The sequence below is a fragment of the Chiloscyllium plagiosum genome, unplaced genomic scaffold (assembly GCF_037043375.1).
Source record: "Chiloscyllium plagiosum isolate Xiang-an unplaced genomic scaffold, Cpla_swu_hap1 HiC_scaffold_27, whole genome shotgun sequence".
Classification (NCBI taxonomy): Eukaryota; Metazoa; Chordata; class Chondrichthyes; order Orectolobiformes; family Hemiscylliidae; genus Chiloscyllium; species Chiloscyllium plagiosum.
In genome coordinates, this window is record NW_028270165.1 from 60,894,914 (window position 1) to 60,902,351 (window position 7,438).

Consider the following 7,438-nt stretch of genomic DNA (forward strand, 5'->3'; position numbering starts at 1 on the left):
CTGCAGTAGATACAGTTGATTAGAATGCAGGTGGTAAGGATGACATGAACTCTTCATCCAAGTTCAGTGAGTAATCGGGAAGGCAAAAGGGAGATTGGCCTTTAAATGGAGTACAAAAGTAGGGAGGTTATAGTGAACCTCCGCCTGGAGGTTTTGATTGAAAGTGAAGTGAAGATTCAACCAGCTGACAGTGGATCTGAATCACATGTAGATCAGACCAGGTTTGGACAGCAGGAAACCAGATAAGTTTTTACAACAAACCACAACGATTTCATCATTTGACTCTTAATTCCAGATTTATATTGAATTCAGATTCCACCATCTGCCGTGGCAGGTTTTGAACCCAAGTCCCGTGAACATTACCTGGGTGAATGGTCTGGTGACAATAAAGTGGCCATCGATTCCCCTGAACACATTGGCATATTGTGTTCAGAGGTAACAAAGGAGCAAGAGGTTTCAGCAGCTGCTAAGTTGTTGATATTACACAAGGGAACATCAGCACTCTCAGTAATGGCACATACTGAAGCCAGGGCCCTGTATCAGAGGTAAGGGCTCGGGATCCACAAGAAATAGGAACAGCAATACGCCATTCAGCCTCTTGAGCCTGCTCCTCCATTCAGTAGGATCGTGGCTGATCTGGCATTCCCCACATCCACTTTCCTGCCCTTTTCCTGTAACTGTTCATCCCCCGACTGATCACGAATCTATCGATCCTAGTTTTAAATGTGACAAGAAGGATGTCAACAGAGTTACTGGGGTTGGTGGAGGGGCGGGGGGTGCTCAGGTCGAACTTGGGGACGAAAACAATGGCTTCACACTTCACAATATTTAACTAAGGGAATGTTTATGGTTATCCAATGCTGGAAATTGGGCAGGCATTCAGATGAAATTATTGGTAAATTATGAATGACAGAGGAGTCGGGAGAGAAGTGGTGTTCAGGCACAGTTGGATATCATCAGTATAGATGCCAACACCAGCAGCTACGGTAAATAAATAAGAACGGAAGACACTAAAAGCAGACCCTCCCAGAGGATACAGCGATATTGGAGAGGGTCAGTACTGTCATTAACTCTGATCAAGGCTGTCCGCAGGTCGACGAGGGAATGTTCATCCCTGTCACCGTTACAAAGGATGTCAAATATGACCTTGATAAGAACTGTTTCAGGGGTAGAAACCAGACTCTAGGGCTTTAAACACAGAATTCTGGAAAAGCTGGGAATGGCTTATTCAACAATGTTACATCCAAACCAACACTTCCATTGGTGCGATAATTATAGAAGTGTTTTGGTTTTTATTTAGATGATTCTCAGCAACACTGAGTGAGAAGCAACAAAATTAACACAAGAAATATTGCAATTGCTACAATATGCCTGCTCCCAATAGGAGACCACCTGGTGTTCACTTAACTGTCTACAAGGCGCAATATTGGAAAGTAATTATGAGGAGAGGGGAGACACAGACTGCTTGATACAAAGGGCGGGAGTAGGCCACTCGGCCCTACGAGCCTGCTGCAACATTCAATGATTTGAATACAACCTCAGCTCTACATTCCTCCACATCCCCGACAATCTGTCACCCACTTGGTTAGCAAGAACCTGTCTACCTCTGCCTTAAAGATTTTGAATTCACTGCCTTTTGAGGAAGACACACAACCATCAGAAAGAAAAAAAATCATCCTCATTTTTGTCTTCTACTTTTAAAATATGACCCTCTATTTTCAGATATTAAGATAGGGATACAAGCTGCATTCAAATAATACCTGAGGTACAGTTAACTATCTCAAAGTGCTTCACGTGAACATAATCCTTTAAAAATCACAAGAGTGGAGCACAGATTAGGACAGGTGGCCAAAGACTTGGTCAAAGGGGCAGGTTTAGGGCAATCTTTAAAACAGGTTCAATTTCCCAAACATCTGAGGACTAAGACATAAAGAGCAAACACAAAATAGCAAAGGATGGGAAACAACAGTGTGGACATAATGTCACAGGATGAGTAATCCAGGGAACATGAGTTCAAATCCCACCACAGCAAGAGGTGAGACGAGAATAATTCAAATCATAAATGGGGAACACAAAATTAGTCTCAGTATGGTATCGATGGCACTGACGTCAATTGTCATAAAAGCCCATGTTCACCAATGTCCTTTCAGGAGGGAAACTGCCATGCTTACCTGGTCTGGCTTACATGTGACTCCAGACACACAGCAATGTGGTTGACTCTTAAATTGCCCTCTGAATTGGCATAAGCAAGACACCTTGCACTTCAGGATGGATAACAAACATCAGCCTTGTTAAAGTGTCAGAACAGAAATTGCTGGAGAAACTCAGCCAGTCTGGCAACACCGGTGGAGAGAGAGAGAAAGAAACAGGGTCAATATCCTGGCCTGCGCCCAGAACAGTTGTGAAGAAGGGTCACAGCACTTGAAATGCTAACTCTGCTTCTCTCTCCACTTGTGCTTCCAGTCCTATTGAGTTTCTCCAGCAATTGGTGCATTTTTGTGTTTCAGATCTCCAGCATTGCAGTTCTTTATTACACTGACTTAGGGAAGCTCAAATCCGATAAAAGAATAAAGCAGAAGGGCTGGAATTACTCAGCAAGTCTGGCAGCAGCTATGGAGATAAAAACAGTTAGTTCTTCAGGTTATTGAATGATCTTACATCGGGGACAAACTTTTGGCAAGCTGCAAGAGTAAAAGGCACTGGTGTAACTTCAACATCTGGGAGAACTCTCTCAGCCATGGAGGTCAGACTGACTCAGCATTCTGGTCCTGCTCATTACCTGTTAACTTCTCCATTTGTTGTTCTTGGTATATTTCTACATGGTTGACACATTCCTATGTTTTAAAATGATATTCCAAACTGAAGGAATTTTCCATGTAAGTAATCATACATTAGAGGGTTTGGAACGTAAATGTAACTTTTAAACAAAAAGTATTTATTCATGCATGGTGTGTGGGCATCGCTGGCAATGCTTGCATTTATACCATCCTTAACCACCCTGTGGTTGGTTGGAAAAGTGAATGAAGGTGTCTGAGATTGTCTTGATTAGCACAGCAATCTCAAAGATGGGTGTGCTCAGGTAGAAGTACCTACCACTCCCACAGCAAGTCTGCATTCACTTCAATTACAGATGCCATCTCACACTCCCAGGAAAAGGACAGCATGGGATTACAATCAGAATAAAGCTTCCTCTACTCTTAAATTGAAAGTGAAGCTACCTCAACACTGTCCCCAACAAACACTGTCAAGACAGAGACAGCATTGGGTTAGATACAGAGTAAAACTCCCTCTACACTTCCCCATTCATTCAGTCCCTGGACAATGACAGCAAAGGGTTAAATAAACAGTAGAGCTTCTTCCATTATGACTGACACTTAGTACGTTCTACACCAATCCTCAAGGATAATTCAGAACTGAGCCTATTATCTGGTACTGAATTCACACACCCTAATGGGAATGACAGCAACAGAAAATCAGGTAAAACACACAATGTACAACAAAACTAGACTGTTATTGGGATCTAAGATATTTAAATGAGAGGAGATATGATCCCTGCAATGATCTGAATGTGAGCTGAACAACTTTCTCACTTGAACAATATTCTCTGGGAATGCAATGTCCACCTCACTGCTGTCTATTCAATTCCTCTGCTCTCGTTCAGGGCTGAGTTGCGGCTGACCACATGGTGGCGTGGGCGTCAAGAGGTTAGACAATTAAGGTCAACTTGGATTGAGGGCATCCTGTGTCATGCCAGTGAGGTCGAGGGTCGCTGATTTACTCAACTTATAATCGGGGACAAGGGGATGTCAGGCTGGGCTTGTATCAATTTGCGTTTAGAAGAAACAGATGATCTGATGAAGCTGTATAACATCTGGCGAGGACTTAATGTAAATGTAATGTCCACTCATTTCTCGCCAGATACTAGCCTCTCATTTAAGATAGGAGAGTTTTGTTTTTCTCTCAAGTGTTCCCAAGTCTTTGAAATTCACTTCTTTAGAGAGCAGCATGTGGTGGTGGCACGGTGGATAGCACTGCTGCCTCACGGCATCAGTGATCTGAGTTTGAACCAACCCTCGGGCCGACTCTTTGTGAGGAGTTTGCACATTCTCCCCTTGTGTCTGCGTTGGTTTCCTCTGGTGCTCTGGCCTCCTCCCACAGTCCAAAGGTTGTGCAGGTGAGTGTAGATTGACCATGGGAGATGCAGGGTTACAGAGATAGAGTAACGAATTGGTTTTGGGTGGGACGGTCAGTCAATGTTGACTCGATGGGCTGAATGGCCTACTTGCACGCAATTGACCTTTATCAATCAACAGTATACTCTTGCTTTATGGTTACCGGCATCAAATTACATTCGTGGTTTTGGTTATTTCATCTCTTACGTCATCATATTCAACCAACTGCAGCATCTCGAAACTTGCTTAATTACAATATCCAATATCAGCAGAGTACTTTTTCTTTTTGTCACGACCATTATCTTGAAATCTGACGTGTGACCTCTTCATTGCTGTCAAAGTTCCTTATTTGTCCCTACATTGTCATGGTTTTACTTTGTCGAATGACTTCCTGGCTTTTGCATTTAAGACCCTATATTCTGCCCTCGTCAACACTTTCCCTTCCAATTCTGTACTAAAGATTTCATGAAAAACCTCAGAGTGTGGTGAGACTGTGGAACTCACTCCCATAGTGAATAGTTGGGGTGAAAGACATTACAACTGAGGGTAAGCAACCAAATACAAATGAATGTCACTCTCACCAGATTCACAACACAGTGAAATTAAAACATGCAATGTCCCTCAATTTCTCAACTGTTCCTAACCAGACTTGATGAAGAACAGATCTTGCACATCAACATTATAATTTAAACAAAAACCAACAATTATAAATACGGCAACTTTTCTAGGCCAAAGTTAAGAAGATAATCTAATTAATAGCAATGAATTAAACCCTTTGATCAAGTTCCCCATCATCTCTGAAATAGAAATTTCAGCGGCAAATTAAGAAAGAATTTTTTTAAAAAACTTACCAATTCAAACAAACAGTTTCCAACAATGGATTGCCAAGCCTTTGTGCAATACTTGACTATGAGTTTTTCACAGACACGTAACTGTAAATCCAATTTAAAAGTCACTGCTGAATGTGACGAGACACCCCAAAGTATTCGGTCATTTCTTACAGGCTCGGACTCATTCCTAGAAAGAGCCAACAATTCTATAACTGACAGTAGAATCTCGAGAGAACAGCTCCTGGGCTCAACAAGCAGCAACGCCCAATGGAGGCAAAGTTGGCGGCGGGGCAGGGCGGGGCAAGGGCATAAAACAAAAAAGCCCACTGACTCTCCCACTGCACACACACTGTCAGAATGCACAGGGGCTCAGTCCTGGGAGTGACCCACAGCAGTTTCATCAAGAGGGCCACACTTGATGAACAGATCTTGCACACCAGAATTATAATTTAAACAAGAACAAACAATTATGAATACCGCAAATTTACTAGGGCAAAGTTAAACAAGATAATCCAGTTAATAGTGATGATTTAAGCCTTATGAACAAGTCCTCCACCATCCCATAGACACAAAATTAAGGGGTAAATTAAGGAAGAGAATTTTTAAAATTATTAATTGAAGCAATCAATTCCCAACAATGAATTGCCAAGCCGTTGGGCAATTCTTCGATGATGAGTTGTTCACAGGCACATAACCGTAGATTTAATTTCAAAATCACTGCTGAATGTGAATGGACACCCTGAAGTATTCAGCTATTATTTACAGACTGGGGCTCGTTCCCAGACAGAGCCAATAATTCTTTGACTGGACAGAAAACACTAGAGAGAACAGCTCCTGGTCTCAACGAGCAGCAGTGCCCACTGGAAGCAAGGTTGAGGGGGTGGGGAGCACGACGGCATAAAACAAAAAAATCCGACCGACTCTCCCGCTATAAGCACTGTCAGAATGGGCACGGGTTCAGTCCTGGCAGTGACCCACAGCAAGTTTCACCAGAAGAATCAGATTGTTGGGAGCACTGGTGTGCCCGCTGGTGCTTCTGCAAGGTGCACTACACTACTCTACACTTACTGCACACTCTGGGCCCATTTAGTGTGGTCACTTCTCCCGAAACCGCATATCGTTAGACTTTGGGAGGAAACCAGAGCAGCCGGAGGAAATCCACACAGACACGGCAGGGAGAATGTGCAAACTCCACACAGACAGTCGCCCCAAGGCTGGAATCGAACGCTGGTGCTTGGTGCGGTAAGGCAGCAGTGCTCTCCACTGATCCATCGTGCTACTTCCGTGTGCAAAAAGAGGTGTGGACTGGGAACTTTGTTAATTGTACCACACAGTGGATTGTTGAGTAAGGTTAAATCTCACGGGATCCAGGGAGAGCTAACCAACTGGGTACAAAATTTAGAAGCGCATTGTTGTAGATGCTGGAATCCTTCCTGAAAACAACAAATGCTGAAGATCACAGTGGGTCAGGCAGCGCTGTGCCACTCTATGACCGGATCGTGTGAATGTGGAGATGATGTTTCCACGAGGAGAAGGGTTGAGGATGCCAAGTCATTGAGGGTATTTAAGACAGAGATAGGTTCTTGATTAGTAAGGGGTCAAGGGTTATGAGGAGAGGGCAGCAGAATGGGATGGAGAAATATATCAGCCATGATCGACTGGTGGAGTCGACTCGATGGGCCAAATGGCCTCATCCTGTTCCTGTGTATTATGGTCTTAAAGCGGAGCAGTAGTCTTAAGAGGTTCTCACAAACTATTTCAGAATCCTGAAGAGGAGTTGTTGGACTGGAAACCTTAACTCAGCTTTTTCTCCACATATGCTTCCAGTCCTGCTGAGTTTTTCCAGTGTTCTCAGTTTTTGTTTCAGTTTTCCAGCATCCACAGTTCTTTGTCTTATTTATCACAGTCATTTCTTGCCTTTCCCAAGTGTCTGGAACTGCATCTCCCTGATCTACAAACTGTTCAGTTACCCTAGAAATGACCACTACCTCCTTATCAGAGTAGACCCCTTTGTTGCAAAATGATTGTTCAATTCTGTGACCAAAATAATTGCATTCGTAATTACTTACACCAGGGACTCTCAATATCTCAGGCAAGAACACAGCCAGATTTTTTCAGACAGTACATTTATGTGATTTGATACAAATCCCTATTCCCCACTTTACCAGCGTGCTGCTGGGAATGGAGGGTTTGAGTTAAGAAAAAGCTGGGACATTTTCCAACGAAGCCTAGCATGTTGACAGATGACTTTATAGAGATTTTTAAAATCAGGAGGGGAAAAAAATAAGGTGTCATTTCCTGGAGGCTCAGAATATTTTATTGCTCCAGAAGGTGTAAAAGGGGGTCAAAGATTCAGCAGAAATCGAGTAGAGCTGAGAACAGACAACATTTTACTCTGTGGGAACAGGGGAACCAGAGGACAGAGAAATCAGGACC